The 13,826-nt window shown below is 40.8% G+C and overlaps 1 protein-coding gene across 1 annotated transcript in view; it reads right to left on the reverse strand.

The window, feature by feature from the left end:
* LOC140275486 (CMP-N-acetylneuraminate-beta-galactosamide-alpha-2,3-sialyltransferase 1-like) overlaps positions 1 to 13,350 on the reverse strand; it is a 67,401-nt gene extending 54,051 nt beyond the window's left edge. The window contains exon 1 of the mRNA XM_072370963.1: positions 13,188 to 13,350. The gene's annotated coding sequence lies outside the window, so the exon portion shown is untranslated. The remainder of the gene's footprint in view (positions 1 to 13,187) is intronic.
* Between the last annotated feature and the right edge of the window lie 476 nt (positions 13,351 to 13,826).

The following is a 13,826-nucleotide window of genomic DNA, read 5'->3' on the forward strand; positions in this document are numbered from 1 at the left end:
TCATATTGCAGATTTTTTGTTTCTTATGCTAAGCTAACTCTAACTCTACACAGCACATGCTCAACATGTTGGCAGGCTCAGCTGAAACTTAGGTTTAAGTAAATCCATTCTGACTCCAGAATCATATCCTTGAGATAAATGTAGAGCACAGATTGGGAGGTTGTTTTTGTTTAGATATGGGGGGCTCTTTTACACAAATCCTACATAATCTACCTTTGAGACCAAGTGGGGATTTTGAAGGGGGGGGGCTTTCAAAATATAAGCTCCACGTACAGGTCTTATCCTGAGGAGGCAGTTTGAATATTAAGTAGGAAATATTTTTTTCCATTTTCTGTCAGGCAGGATTCTTGAAGCTTATATTTATATATTTTCAGTGCTCCAAATGAAGAGGGGTGCTTTATGGAGCCCTCAAATATGTATGTATTTATTTTCTGGGAGGCTGTTCAGCAGTCGTTTGGAGAAAACGTGAAAAAAATAGTTCTCCTTTTAGCTTACTTTTCAACTTACATCAACTTTTAACACAGCTACAAAAGATACACATTTTCCTCTCGACATCTCTCCTTGACTGTTTGTTCATTTCGGTTTTAAGGACCACGTGGAATGTGTAACCCATTGGTGTTTTACATCCTTGCCAGGCTCTGTCCTCATAAAATATTAAACAAATTTAATTATTTGGTGATTTCATATTGGGAATCCACCTTAAAGGGGGAGCAAGCTGGGTTCTGCACATAAAACACTGGGGTAATTGGGATTTACAGCCTATCCAAGCCACCAGCTTGTGGCTCAGTCTCATCCCCCTTTAGACAATGCTTTAAACTACTTTAACGTGCAGTCATGCAGGTCCCCCCATAACGATGATCAGTATGTAGTCATGGGAAGTGCAACCTTTTGATAAGCTTTGATCATGGTATTTGTGATCATGTTTTGTGTGTTTAAAAACAGTAGCGTGTCTTTCTGTGTAACTAATGAAGAGTGTTTCATCGTCAGTCTCTCAGTCTGTATTAATTAGCAAATGTAGAAGGCCAATTGTTTTTCAGCTATGCAAATTAATCAATTACTCTCAGTTCTTTTCAAGTTTCTCTGTATTCATATTAAATAAAAATGAAGATGCTGAGTTTAGATGATGATTGCTTCTTCTTCTTCTTGCTTAAACACTCAACATCCCGGAGTTGATTAGACTGATTAGTAACACTTATTATTGTATGTATTTGCTTGTAATTCTGCTCTGGTGCATTCCAAAAATAAAAAGCAACTAATGTCCAACTAAGATTTGACCTAATTGAGGTTTGACTAAACATAATACAGGTGATTTATTTTTATATTATTCATAAAAGGGGGCGACAGTACTTTCTGCTAAGAAGAATGACTAATTTATAAAGAAATGGTCAAGAAGAAGACAACACGGTCCATCTGTTAACAGTTAGGTTTAATTTAGCATCAACCCATCATCATGTATGTGATCTAACATTTTTATGTGGTGGACAATCTTAGTTTAATATGTGACTCTGTTGTCAGAGAAATCTGACAGACTCCATCATTAAATTAATAAATTACAAACTTTTTTCTTGTCCATCTCATCTTTACCACTATTACAGTAGGTGCATCGCCTCATTTTTACGTTTTTAACAGCACTAATCAGTGGTGGTTACCTTTAAGCGAATTAGCAAATGCTAACATGCAAAAGTAGCTAAAATTGTGCACAAATGTTGCCTTTAACTTGCTGTGTGTGGATAATGATTTTGTCAGATGATGCCACAGTCTATAAAATCAAGACACAGAGTCAGTTACAATTTCAGACTTATTTTGCTGTCTGACAGCAGAAGCATGACAAAATGTGAATGGGAGCAGCTCCATTAGGATTTGGCTTTGATAATAGACAGCATACGTAAGGGCAGAGAGTCTGAGAGAAGCAAACAGATGTGAAGGTGGCTCTGGCACAACAAAATACAAATGCTCACACCCTCTCCCCCAATGAAACCTCCATCACAACAATGAATCAAATTAAGGCATCCTGATTTAAAGCAGGAGAACAGAAGGAAGGAAGCAGAATGTACTGAAAGATAAAATATATCTTAAAACAGGTTTCATTGCTCAAAAAATCCACATGCAAGTCAAACATTCAATCCTTTAGAAAGTTCTACCTGTATTAAACAGCATTGAAATAAGTAAATGGCAGTCTGTCTGCACCATCCATCCTCTGCATCTTGATGTAAGACGGATTCCAGCATTGTCACAGTTATTGTATGATTTTGTGCTAGTGTGGCTCACTTTCAGGTCATGTTTAAATGGGAACTTATCCATGGGGGCAAGATGTGTATATCACGACAACACAGTCAAGGGAGATCAAATGACTGTGATCAGTGGTTATGATTTAGCTTTTTTCATCACATTTACAACACAATATTACGTCTCAACATAGTCTTTTGCTGTACTCTGGGGTAACTGCGTGTAATGACATGGGGTAATTCTAATTTGTAGATAGCAAGGGGAAATTATCAGAGGTGGATACAGGAGATCATTAGCTACCGCTGATAAGAAAAAAACTCCACAATGTTGGCATTATCCTTTAAGCTGATTACCAGCGCCTTTGAGATGGACTGACCTAAAGATATCATGTGTTGACATGGATGATGAGGAATTTAGAGGTGTGATTCACCTCATAACTGATCAAACAGTGCAGAAACGTCTGCTTTTCAAAGGTCATTTGATTAACTGGAGATGAGGATCGGGCTGTTTCATTTCCTTCTCCCTGTGTTCTTCTCTGCAGCTCACCTTTGATCGCAACATCTGTGACTCACGCTTCACAGAAGAATTTAGCTGTTTGATCAATGAAAATGAAGACTACACAGTTTGATAGCCACATGGGGACTAGTTTATGCCTCCGATTGTGAGAAATGAGATGGAGTCTGTCACGCAGCGAAGCTCAGCAGGTGAGTCCAGCACAACTGTGCACCAAAGGTGAAAGAAAACATCAGTCGCAAATTAATCTTTTCACTCAATAGATGCAAGTTTCACAGGGGAATCTGGATTTACACCAGTGTTGTCAACCATCTCAGATTCCATAAAATAGCACGCTCTTCAATCTAAGAGAAAAAAAATTATATTTACTGATGCAACGATACAGACGACCGCTTGCAACCAGACAGTAGGCTTTGTGGTACAAAGACTGTTTGATATCATGCAAAACCAGTTCCAAATCATGCAAAAATTCCGATTCCCCTGTGAATTCCAAAAAAGTTAACTTAAAGCCACATATACTGTCTGAGTGATGGACTGAAGTCAAACACGTATGTGGAAACCAACAAAAAGTCACATTAAGTCATCTACAGTGATACTACTGTACATGATAGACAGAACCAAAGCAGAAAATTAAGTTTTCTCTAGCATAAAGCAGAATTGCACATGTGCACTGACAGTGCGCTGACTTCTCATATACCTGGATCAAACTTTATCTAAAAAAACAACATATCAAACAAGCAAAACCAAGGAGTAAAAAGAACAACGCGGATGCTTGTTTTGAGGTGAGGGAAACTAGTGCCGTTGATGCTGATTCTTCAACAACTACCAGAGAATCACTGTTACCCACACCTCGACAATGTTCTGCAGACTGATTATATGATCGTGCTTAGGAAACTTCAGTGGAGCTGACCCAAAAAGTAGTATGATTTTTTTTCTTTAAAACACACCTGCATCTACAGAGATCCAATCAGTTCATACACGCAGATGCAGAAACGATTTACGAGGCTTTATCTAGCCTGCAGGCAGGTGTTGAAGACATATAGCAACTACAGCAGTTTACCTCAGAGTAATGGATGCAATTCAGGTAATTACTCAAATGTACACTAAGTAAACAAGCTAGAGCTTTGCTTCCATATTATAGAAAGAAAATATGACCTTTTATTATATTACGACATTTACGTCACCATAAAGCTTTACCAGAAGACCTAAATGTTCCATTTAACGCATGACTTGACACAGCTTAAATGTGATCTTTTTTAAACAGGCAGGCCTTGATTAAAAGAAGGAAACTGGAAGATTCACAATAATGGAACCCAAAACACAATTAAAACTGTAATCAGACTGGAGGTTATACAGCAGCAGGATCTCTCCAAGATCAGGAAGGGTCCTTTGAGATGAATGAAACAGCAGAAATGAACCAGGAGAGCAAAGAGCCCAGTAGCAATATTAACAACTGCAGTGTACCGTGTGCTGGAATCGCTTTCTGATTTGCATGTTTGCAAGGTTTCTGTGCTGTGCAGTCAGGTGGCAAGCCAGACACCACTTTCCCCTAAAAATAACATTCAGTTTATCTTAATTATGCAAGAAGATGCACTCAGTTTCTCGAAATTATCCATGAGGACATTTGGTGTTGGGGGAAAAAAAAAACTTTAGGACTGTTCAGTTTTAATTCCAACAAGTTACGCACAGAGCCAGAGTAACTTGTTTCGCATGAACAATTTTTGAATGAATACACTGGTGTGTCAGGATTGTCTCAGTAATGCACATCTTCAACACAGCTGCAGATAACTGGGAGGCTGGGGATAACTGGGGACTTCAGAAGTGGTTTCAAATCTAGATTTTTCTGAATAGTTTTACTTAGGAAAACAGAATAATTTCGCTCATAATCATTTATAGGATATTATCTAAGTGTAAGAGTATATGATAAGACAAGAATAGCTGGCCAGCCATGTAAATAACAACTGTTAATTGGTCACATCTGAAAATTTTGATACAGAATAGAACAGAGGAAAGCTGCACTGTTGACAGCTCTGAACTTCAGATACCTGGGTTTAGAGTTAGTGTGCTTTACAGCCGTGGATCCTTGGGACCTCAATTAAACTTTAAATGCGAAAAGAAGATAGGATGTGCTTAAAGGATTATGCTAGAGACACATTTATTCAATTTCTTGCTGAGAGTTTCATGACAAATCAGTATTAATCCCATATGTGTTTATGAGGGATAGAGATGCTAGTTTAGCTTTTCCTGAGGAATCAGGAGGAAAAAGACCAACCAAAGATATCAAAAATCTGCCAACCAGAGCACCTCTAAAGCTGAGTGTATCAGTATATAACAGTTTTGAGAGTGGCTCTGGATACCATTCACAAAGTGGAGCAATCGACTCAACTTGCAAGGATATTGGAATATCATTTGGACTAGATAAATGTGCCCGAATGGCATCAAAGACATGATCACATCTGACACAGATTAACCACCAGAAAGAAACACAGCAGATGTTCAGGACAGCTAGATACCTCGGGATCCCACAAACAAATATCAATCATGAAGAAGCAGCAAGGAAGTTAGCCACAACAAAGTATCTACAAAGAGTAAGGCAGGTCCAGGAGAGTCAGCTGAATGGGAAGAACGGTCCGAGCCATCAACAGCCATGTGCACTGCCAGTTATGAGATACCCTGTCGGTATAATGTGTGGCCAAAGGAGCCACTGATATCAATTCAAGGAGGCTCCTCACAATGCTTGGAGGGATTCACCCCAAGTCCAGCAACCTGACTTTTCACGAAGAGGAAGGAGGCAAGTAAGAGCCATTATCCAGGATGAAACAACAAAGATCCAGGAATGCATCAGGAAGATGGCCCCCAGTGATTAACTACTAAGTAAGAGCCTCAGGCAGCTAAAACCAAGTGAAAGAGAGGAGGCACCATCACCGAGGGAAAAAGGAGGATGTTGCTTATATTGAAAAGTCCTATCAATGGAGAAAGAGCAGTACAGTCCAGGGTGTACCACACCAGGCAAGACCCCAAATGCAAGCTGTGCAAAGAGCCCTCCGAGACAGTTGCAGGGTTTAAAATGCAGGCAGATATGGTTTACATGAAATGCCATATTCAAGTGACAGGGTTAGTGTGGAGGAACATCTGTACCGGGTATGACTTGGAAGTTCCAAAGTCAACGTGAGAGATACCTCCAAAGGTGGTGGAGAATGACAGAAATAAGATCCTGTGGGAGTTCCAGATCATCCAGATCCTTCCCCCCCTTCATCTTCTCCCTCTTTGGGTTTATGCTGCCTGAGGCACTCACTTAGCCATTCACCACTGGGCCCATCTTCCTGTTTTGTCCTGGATAGGTGCTGCGAAACTTACTATCTGTAGTGAGCAACAGCAATTGCAATGTCAAAGTGATATATCATTTTGCCCTCCCACATATTCATCATTAATTACAGCCGAATAAAATTACAGGTAATAATAATACAGCAGTTGAAATAAACAGTAACCCTTTGAATGATTCACCTGCAGTTTAAAAAACAGCACTTTTTGACATGCAGTTTAGGATACACGCAGGTAACTTTTGTGTGCTTAACAGCACCTTGTTCAAAACACAATGTGAAGGATGAAGAAATGTTAAACAAGGGTACACAATGTCAGAGACAGCAATAACACTGAACAGATCTGTAGCGCTGCTAAGAGACTCTGAGTTAATGACCCCAGTTCAGTGTGTAATCTGTGGACATTATAATGTTCTCTAATGAGCCCCAGGACACTCATGGTAAACCAACTGAATAAATGAAAAGGAAAATCAATGACTACATCTAGAATACCTCATAGTCATAGCATACATTGCTGAATAACTATAGGTACATTATGTAAATTCCATCCTAAGTAAGCCAGTCTATAACGACAGATGACATCCATATTCATTCATATGGCTTGGCAGGAGCTCTGGAGAGACAACAGAGGAAAATGAATAGATCATTTTGAGGATAATCGGCTCTGTGGAACAAAAACATTCTGCTCATGTCAAATATCTATTCCATCTTTCAACGTCATGTTCAAATCAACCGTTGTCCCAGACAAAATAATTGTTCTGTTTAGAAGACTTTATTCAGTTTCTTCAGTTCTGGATGTAGAAAGGAAAATGCAAAGAGAATTCCCTTCAAGCCAGAAGAGAGGAATTACGAGACAACTCCCTCAGACTTCCACATTGAGACTCGGTGGAAACAGCCAAAGGAAAGTAGTGGTCGTTAACAAGAAAGTGTTCACCATTCCATATCCGTGGAGTTTCCATTTTTCATCTTACATACACAGTCACAAATTAGCCGCTTCTCATTTTCACCTTCAGCTCAGTACTTCTCTAAATCCAAATGAAAATGAAAAAAAAAGTAGTTTGATATAAGGGTTTTTCATTTCAGCTTCCAAGGCTATAAAAAAAGAAAAGAAAATTAGAAGCAGACTGTACATTCATGATATGCCTGCTACATCCATGCATGAGCCAGCCAGATGCACTGCTCGTGCTGGCTTCAGAATTTAATCGAAGACAGTAATTATTCATAAGCATTATAGTGGCTGACTGTGTGTGGCGCTCTGATGAAGACGAGTGCCAGTTTGAATGGGTTTCAACAACTTTCTTTGCAGGGGAAGAAAAAAGTATCCAACTGGACTGTACAAAGACACATGTTTCGGAAAAGTTACACATTTGCAAAAGCAATTATGAGGACTCTGGAGTAATGATTACATCTTCATATTATTAGACTTCAGTGTAACAAGTTCACAAATAAATATTTGATTTAGTCATAAAAATAATTACAAAAAAAAGATTTTTGTTTTATCATAAAGGGAAATTGTAAATAATTACGTCAACAGAAAAAAATCCAACCAAAATCAGGATGTGTTGTGCTACATGTAGAATTAAGTCACTTTCACTGAGCTGCACACATATTGTGTCCATTCTAAGCTCTGTTTTTTACTTAGTTTTTTTCAGAATGAATGAATGTGACTCTACTTTTATTGTCATTGTCATTTCAGTCTCTTCTGCCGACTGACAAGCTGATTCCTGCCTTTCAACGGGCTACAGGCAGACCTGCTGCAGCTCAGTATGTCTGTTTCTGCAGTTTGAGGTCAAGTCAACAAACTACAGTTGTGGTATTTATCTCTGAAAATGCTGGGCCACAGCAATATGAGAAACAAAGAACGTTCCCTTCTTTGGGGGTATTTTCACACCATAAAGTGCAAAATTGTTTCATATCCAAAGGAGAAGATGTTTGCCAGCTGACTCCACATCTTATTGTCATCATTAACTCTGGACTGTTGTGTCAAAGGTCTTGATGCTCTCTTGTTCTGGAAAAATACACCATAGTTCAAAGGGCCAAGTGAAGGGATGACGAATTGACGACCCGCACAGTTCTAACCGTCTCCATTAATGTAGTTATGATGGCAGTGAGGCAGGGTCTCTCTCACACAAGATGTGCGCACACACACACACACACACACACACACACTTATAGACTCATGCTACCTCTGGCTGTTGCTTACATATATGGTGAGAAAATAACAAAATAAATCAGGTTCATATCTCCAGGTTCCAGCCTCAGTGTTGTACTGTCTCCAAAAATGATTTGCAACTGTGTGCTGGAGGAAAGCGCAAGCAGCAGATTGAGAAACGGTATCAGAAGATGTCTTCATTTACATAGTTTGGATCGATATCAGGGACAAGAGCGTGAGGCGTCCTTATGACTTTTCCTTTTCAAAATGTGACTAAGCGGTCACTCTGACAACAACAAAAACATTATTAAGTTACTTTTATGCTGCCAACAGCAGCCAGATCTGAGCTGTGAACTACACAATGTGCAGGTAAAAGTTAAATTCATAGCTGATTTACCAAATGAATACATTTTTGGCATAGCATGTACATCTCTTTTTACGTATTAGATTAGCTTGTAATAATAAGTGACTCATTATAACCCTAAACCTCCCATTTTTCCTTTCTCAGGTGTTCTAAGTTCTCTTGCAATTAAAGTATTTACATTTCTCCTGCTCGTTATTCCTGAGCTGACCCCAAGAGTAAAATTAAGCCACACTGTGTAGCTCTGTGGGTCCAGTTAAGGAGAAGCTGTTTCACTAAGCAGAACTGCTGTTTTCCATACTCTGTTTATTTAATGAACTGTTATTCAAAATAGTTGCAGTGGAGCATTAGGCAAGTAATGATTAGACTGTCAGTAATTGCAGAGGTGATACGCCTGCCTACTATGATTAGGCTGCCTGTAGGAGTGATGTGTTCTTTCTGTTTGTCATGGCCTGCCTGTTTTTCTATGTGCAACTTAGTTTCTACTTATTGTTGCTGATCTGCTAATTAAACATGTGCGGCACAAGCTGAAAATAAATAGTTTCCTCTTTAGTGGTGTACTGCTATGCCTGACAATAAAACACACGCTGCACAAGCTCTGAGCCCAAACACAACACTTCTTGGAATAAAAATTAACAGCAACGAGAACAACAAATCACGCAGGTCTTCCTCCTCTGCTCTGCTATTCGCTAACACACTCTGCCTAGGGCTGCAAACACAACACAGTTCGAAAACATTTTATGGCATTTTTCTGTGCTCTCACTCTCCATCAAGAGTGTAGATCTGATTTACATTTTAGACTCCTATGGTGATCAAAGGACAAATGGGGCTGACACATTCAGGAATTACTGGGAACTTTAGAGGCTGAGGCGACAGCACAAAACAAAACCAGTGCCTTTTTGGTGCGAAAAGACAAAGGTCTTTTGTCCTCCGGAGAACAGAAATGCTAGGCACATTTTATCAGAGATTTCTTTGTGTCAAACCTTCTGAAAGGACAAAACATTATGACTGCCGCAGTTCAGGACCAGCGAGTCGAGATTTATGAGGTTCGTGGGTTTTCTCTTAAAACAGAAACGCAACATGACACTCATTCTCTCGTGGAAGAATCTCCTACCACTCAGCTTGAACTCCTGGTCTAAGTTTCCAATTCATTGTGTAAAGAAGCCCCGCTATCTCTTAATTAAATCATTGCCTTTTCTCTACAGCTTCCAGATGAGTGTTAGAACAGCACTGGGATACTTCATACAGATTTGGTTTGAGGAAAACTGTGTGCTTGAATGGTTTAAAAAGTAACCTTTCTCTGTGAAAATGCAAATAAACGGAAACATTTTCTCTATGATCGGGTGCTGAAGCAGACACTTAAAAAGTGCCAGCCTGCCGGCTGCTGGTTATTCACAGGTTCAACTTGTTTTTCTAACAAAACATTAGCAACAAAAAAACAAAAACCCTGCAGAGTGTTGATGTGCTGCCACCTCACATTCCCTGTGGTGTTAGAAATCTGAAACAAAGAGGAGTGAGGTGTGACCATGTGCGTATTAAAAGATTACATTAATTTCTCTGAACCTTTCATTCTGCCGCCTACAAAGGGCTTGTTTGGCAGCGTAGCATGAAATAACCTCACACTGCTTTCCACTCCGCCATTTTCGCAGACTTGTCCGGCACGCTCTCTTGTCTTTCCCTACCTTTCCATATCTCTGTCCTGTTTTAAGAGGCCGCGCTCACACGATGCCAAGGCCGTAGGTTTTGCTGGGAGCACATGGTGAGTTAAAGGCTAGGCCAGGTGGTGCACAGCTTTGAATGCCAATTAGAGCGGTGACCATGTGAGCGCAGCCCGAGATAACTTCTAATTAACAATGGAGCTCTGAGGCATAACAATTAGCCTTTCCTTCAAATAAACCCACCACGAGGATTCACGCTGAGCCCACTGAGAAAACCATTTCTTTCCTTTTCAGTTGGTAATTAAAACCATGGCATTAGACAGAAAAAGAAACTGAAAAACATACAAAAAGTTGCAAGAATCCGTAGCAAAGCTTTGTGGGGTGACAGTGAATGTATGTGATACTATACATAATGTATGGGTGAGTCTATTTGAGTACACAATGAAGGCATATTTCCTGACAAGGTCACAGGCACCGCAGGCCTGTCGAGAAGACTATGAGTTGAATAAACGGTACAGAAGACGTTTTGCCATGATGAAGCCTTGGAAGGAGAGCTTCCCACTCTCGTTTCAGGCAAACAGATGAGACCCATAAACGATTAGGACTTCAAGGGAACAATTTTCGATGATCGACTCAGGTTGACAACAAAAACGATGAAAGTCAAGGGCATGCCTGTCAAAAAGGGAAAAAAATAAATAATAGGGGAAACTCTGAAGGATGTTATTATACAGAGACATATGGTTATGTAGCTGGGGAGGCACATCTGCTGCACAGGACAGTGTGGTATCATGTAATGCAGCAGCTGTGGATTCCCTTCCTCCTCTCTGCCGAAGGCACCTGCCAGTAAGCATTATCACCCAGCAGCTACAGACAAACAGCGTGCAGTAATCTGACGAGCCTAATTGCAGGACTGATGCATGCTCTCAACGCTGCTGATTGCGCTTGGGACAGATTACGACACCAATCACAGGACTCTGTGCTGCGGAGAAGTCCGTGCTTTAATTGTCATTGAGTAATCATCTGTGATGAGGAAAAATGAGGTCAAAATTACAGGGAGATGCTGTTTTGTAAGTGCTCACTTGCAGAAAATACCATGTATTCTGCTAACAGTCTAAGGAGTCCACTTGTGTTTGCAAAAAAACAAAAAGAAGAATGGTGCTGAGGTGTTTCTTGGAAAACAGCCAAGACTGTTAAGTGGAAACAGAGGGCAAATCAAAAAGCCAGGGAGAAGTCCAAGGGGAATACTTTGAGGAAAAAAAGACTGTACAACCAAGCCAAGAGGCCTGAACAAAAGACAAAAAAAAATATATACTTGTACATGCTGCAGACGCTAACAGACCACCACCCCCAGGGACTGGAAACATTTTTGCTGCTGCTGCAATAGTCCCGGTCCCAAAAAATGTGTACTCAAAGGGTCTGATTGGGTCTGTGGTGAGCCATGGGGATTCCTCTGTCTGGAGCTGAGAGTCTGAATGCCAGAGCTGAATAACTGATTACAGCAAAGCCTGCGCCGACTTAACTCAGCCTTCACGCCGCAGCAACTGAAGGCCAAAGGAAATACCTTGCGGGAAAGATCTTAAAGTGGGAAGTCAGATCGTTAGAGGAAACTCGCAGAAACTTTGAATGAGCTGTTGGGCGCTTTCAGTGAAGTGCTACATGTTCGCCGTGGCAATGCTTTGAAGTGGAGACAGCAGCACCACTGCGACTGCAGTTTCATCAGACTTTTCCTTGCAGCATGTCTTCATCTGGCTGGCAGCTGGTGAGAAAAGCCATGATTCACTGTGAGTCACTGCTTCTCCCATGCGCCACAACTAAAAGGAGCCTGCAAAGGACTCTCGATCAGAGGAAGCACACTTCCCTTGAATCACAATGTATAGACCCATTAGAAACCGCACATTACCAGTATAGCATTCCTCTCAAAGCAGCTCTTCTGTCTCCTGTAGTGCAGCTGATGGGAACTGCCTATAGGAACTACATTTTCCAGATGCAATTCGGTTTCTTGAAATTGGATGCCACCAAGCCACCCCAAATCCATCTCTGCCATCCTTCTCTTTAAATACTGCAGCGCAGTCCCCCAAGGTCACGCAATCCAATCTGATTGGAGACTCAAAAAGAAACCGGCTCAGCTAATGTATTCCACTTGCTTATTATTTATAATGGCAAGGACAGGGTTCAGTGGAAAATTAACTAGTGTGCTGCAGACACCTTCATTAGTAAATGACATCTCATACAAACTACACAACAAAGGAGATCATTACAAAACTCACAGCCAATAAACCTGGATATGGTGCAGACAATGAAACAGAGTGATTATTGTTTAGAACTAATTAAAGGGGTTCATGTCAGAGGAAATTGTTGCTTTACTTAATGAGGCTGAATCCAGGAGACCACACAACAACTGTAACAATGTTTAGCACAGAGATATCTCCCCTCTGCACTTAAATTCAACAGTTGTTCAAGCTTGGGCTGAACATATCAAACAGTTTATTTATAAAATCAGAGAGATAAACGCTGCAGTTAGCCAGCGAATCTCCACCTAAGAACCTAAGCTGTCCTTGAAGCGAACAAGTTGCTCTCCGGCAACATGACCGGACACAAGGTAGAAAATATTATAAAACAAAGATAAATATGCACGTGCTGATAATGAAATATAAACAGGAAATTACTACGAACTGCTCAATAAACAGGCAATTGAAAAAAAAAACCTTAGAAAAGTCTTAAGGCAACAGAAGCGCGCTGCTGCTCTCTGTTATGCGTTAGAGTCTTAATATATGTCCAGATTTTAGCGGAATAAAGTTGAAGTGCAACACCTGGTCAGCGGCACCCACTCTTAAGACTTTAAGCCTGCGCGCGCGCCACTCAATTTAAGGCACTCAGCTTAAAAGCTATAATTAGTGTGGAAGGTGACGGTAGAGCAGTGTATGGAGTTAAAACATGCGTTGTGTTTTCATACTGACCCAAAGTCAATCCAGAGCGAGTTGAGTCCCGTTATGTCCGCGCGGTGAGGCGGCAACAGCTCCGCGAACAGCGGCTGACAAGCAAGCAACTGAGCCGAGCCTCAGCTCCGAGGGTCCATTATAAGGGGGAATCAAGCTCCAACCTGGCAACCTCGTACCGCTGCCTGTTTGAGTATGAAAACACCGGGAGGAGGTTTACCCCTCCTGGAACTCGCTCATCCATGCGGTTTTCTCTTCTTTTCTTTCCTCCGTGGAGGAGGAGGCTGATTGGGAACTGTTAAGTCGCGCTCAGGCTGCCGTTACTCGCTCCGAACAATGAGAGACATGCATTTTAATTCCTGAGCGCTGACCATAAGGGGCACAACACGGCTACGCCCCTCAGCATTCTCACTCTCACATCAGGACCCCCCTCCCCAAATCTATTTGTTTATTTATTTTACGTGACATTCTAACAAGGTCCTGGACTTTAGTGCAGCAGCAACGAACAACGATCTTCTGTAAAATAATTAATAACTGTCATCCATTTCTGTCCATTCTTAATATCTCTCTAATCTCAACGAGATGAACACTAACGCTGTTTTGATTGGAGTTTTGATTAATATGATCTGATATTTATCACATCTGTGCAAAAGTCTTAAG

This window comes from Leuresthes tenuis, unplaced genomic scaffold, assembly GCF_036924035.1.
Source record: "Leuresthes tenuis unplaced genomic scaffold, fLeuTen1.0.hap1 SCAF_18, whole genome shotgun sequence".
Lineage (NCBI taxonomy): Eukaryota > Metazoa > Chordata > Actinopteri > Atheriniformes > Atherinopsidae > Leuresthes > Leuresthes tenuis.